We start from the raw sequence: 3,530 nt of genomic DNA, 5'->3' as shown, positions 1-3,530 counted from the left end.
GGAAACTATGTGGGGGCCTGCCTCAAGATCTTCTCACCAAGGGTGAAGAAGCAGGGGTATTGATCCACCAACTCCCATCTTCATTGATTGGGGATTACTCCTGTGGGTGTTAACTCATTGGCATTTCTGGCCCGCTCTGTGCATGAGCTGAGAATCCTGTTGGATGGCAGAGATGCAGGTGCTGGGGAAATCACCAACCTATATGGGAACTGTGTATCAAGCTGAAAGTGATCTCGGGGACCTCCCCAAGGGGCTATGATGAAGTCATCAACCACATCTAAAACAGACCTTCCCTTTCACTGCTTGGTAACACATTTAGTCCATTCTGTTCTGTCATAAAGAGAGAGATACTGCTATGAGGTTGCATGATTAATGCTTGGTATTATAATAAGAATCTCAAAGGAAGTGCAGGCCACTGTGGGCCATAGTGGTAAAGGGGGATGTATGTATGACATGAAAATCACTTTAGTGTTGAGAGCTGGCCAGGATTTAAATAAGAGGAGAGAAGAGAGGGGGAAATGGATACCAGGAGTGAGGCATATCATGGACAAGGGCTTGGATGTAAAAATGTGAAAGATACAATCTGGGAGTTGGAGGCTGAAATCAAAATCTAGAGTGAGAGGTAAAGTTGGAAAAGTATTAAGGGATTTTTTTTCAGAGATCTTACAGTTCAGACTAAGTTGTTCTGGCTTGACTTATTGCCAAGACATTCTTTTCTATTTAATGGGACTAAATTTATATGTAATTAAAATTTCTAGTTCCAATTTAATGGAAAATATATGCTCTTATGGGGTAATTTTCAAACAACTGTTCTCAATCTTTCTTATTCTATTGAGGTAGACATTAAAAAAAATGATGTTAGCATGTAGCACATACTTCATAGATAGAGTATTTCGAATTTCCTACATGTTAACTCCACACTTTTATCTGCAGCTCAAAGATGCTTATCAGAACTCAAATACACAGGAAAGATGTTAGTGTGAATGAAAACAATCTAATTCAGTAAAAAAAAATTTTGCAAATGTCATTTCTTTAATGCTTATGGATTAGCAAATTATTTGTGATACACTTCAAAACTGGTGATGACCAAACAGTGTCTCTAACACGATGGTTGACAAAAGTCAAGGTTGCAAATGGGTGACCTGCAGGCAGAAGCCACAGGCAGACTTTTTGTAATTGTCACACAGTGCTGCCTCAAAGGGATGGGGCAGGAGCTGCCTTTGACACTAAGGCAGTGACAACAAAAAAAAACCAGGAGACACAAGAAGAATCCAAATCGAGGGATTTTTCAAAATGGATTAAAGATTTAAACATAAGGCTGGCATTTTAAGATTCTTAGAGGAAAGCATAAGAAGAACACTCTTTGATGTAAATTGCAGCAAGATCTTTGTTGATCCATCTCTTAGGATAATAAAAATAAAACCAAAAATAAACAAATGAGATCTAATTAAACTTAAAAGCTTTTACGCAGCAAAGGAAACCATAAAACCATAAATAAAACAAATAGACAACCCTCAGAATGAGACAAAATATTTGCAGATGAAGCAATTGACTAGGGATTAATCTTCAAAATACACAAACTTTTCATGCAGCTCAATATCAAAAAACAAACAACCCAATCAAAAATGGGCAGATCTAAACAGACATTTCTCCAAAGAAGACACACAGATGGCCAAAAAGCACATGAAAAGATGCTCAACTTCACTAATTATTAGAAAAATGCAAATCAAAACTACAATGAGGTATCACCTTTACTGGTTTGAATGGTTATTATCAAAAAATTTACAAACAATAAATGCTGGAGAGGGTGTGGAGAAAAGGAAACCCTCCTACACTGCTGGTGGGAATATAAATTGGTACAGCCACTGTGGAGAACATGGTGGATGTTCCTTAGAAAGCTAAAAATAGAATTACCATATGACCCAGAAATCCCACTTCTGGGCATATACCCAGAAAAAAACCATAATTTGAAAATGTACATGCCAGGGGATCAGTGTTCATTACAGTACTATTTACAACAGCCGGGACATGGAAGCAACCTAAATGTTCTTCAGCAGAGGAATAGATAAAGATGAGATACAGATAACAATAGTATATTACTCAGAAAAAAATATATATAATGGCGCTTGCAGCAGCATGGATGGATTTAGAGATTGCCACACTGAGTGAAGTAAGTCAGACACAGAAAGACAAATATTATATGCCATCAATTATATGTGGAATCTGAAAAAAAGGTACAGATGAACTTATTTACAAAACAGGAATAGAGTCACAGATATGGAAAACAAATTTATGGTTACCAGGGTATAAGAGAGAGACAGACAAATTGGAAGACTGGCATTGACACATATGCACTACTATATATACAATAGGTAACTAATAAGGGGGAGAAGGCAATGGCACCCCACTCCAATACTCTTGCCTGGAATCCCATGGACGGAGGAGCCTGGTGGGTTGCAGTCCATGGGGTCGCTAAGAGTCAGACACGACTGAGCGACTTCACTTTCACTTTTCACTTTCATGCATTGGAGAAGGAAATGGCAACCCACTCCAGTGTTCTTGCCTGGAGAATCCCAGGGATGGAGGAGCCTGGTGGGCTGCCGTCTATGGGGTCGCAGAATCAGACATGACTGACGTGACTTAGCAGCAGCAGCAGCAGCAACTAATAAGGACCTACTGTTTAACATAGGGAACTCTACTCAATACTCTGTAATAAAAGAGTAGATATATGAAAGAATGGATATATATGAAAAGAGTGGATATATATGAAAGTGAAAGTGTTAGTCACTCAGTTTTGTCCAACTCTGTGCAACCCCATGGACTGTAGCTCTCCAGGCTCCTCTGTCCATGGAATTCTCCAGGTAAGAATACTGGAGTGGGTAGCCATTCCCTTCTCCTGGGAATCTTCCCCACCCAAGGATCGAACCTGGGTCTCCTGCGTTGCAGGCATATTCTTTACCATCTAAGCCAACAGGGTATATGTATATGTATAACTGACTCACTTTGCTGTACACTGGAAACTAACACAACATTGTAAATCAACTAGACTCCAGTAAAAATTTTAAAAAGAGGGAGTTTTATCAACTGTGCTGCAAATATTCTTACACTGTAGCACTCCTACAAGGAATCCAGCAAGAGCTGAGGCTCACAACTGCCCTCCTGGAGGTGGTCTGTTCTCTAGTTTATGCCTCGAGGCCTTTTTTATTCTTTTGCTTTATTCAAATGGTCTGAAGGCATTTGAGAATCAAATGCCCCCTTTGGAGCTTAAAAGGAACACCTGGTTTCTGGAGGCTCCTGAAGCCATGTGGTGCTTGGCCTTGGAGTCTGAGAGCCCTTGTTCTTTCTTGTGTGTGTATGTGGCCTCAGCCACTTAGTCATGTCTGACTCTTTGCGACCCCGTGGACTGTAGCTCACCAGGCTCCTCTGTCAATGGAATTTTCCAGGCAAGAATCCTGGAGTGGGTTGTCAGTTCCTATTCCAGGGGATCTTTCCAACCCTGAGACTGAACCTGCATCTCTAGTGTCTCCTAC

The sequence above is a fragment of the Bos javanicus genome, chromosome 2, assembly GCF_032452875.1.
Source record: "Bos javanicus breed banteng chromosome 2, ARS-OSU_banteng_1.0, whole genome shotgun sequence".
Classification (NCBI taxonomy): domain Eukaryota; kingdom Metazoa; phylum Chordata; class Mammalia; order Artiodactyla; family Bovidae; genus Bos; species Bos javanicus.
Note: the sequence above shows the minus strand (reverse complement) of the source record.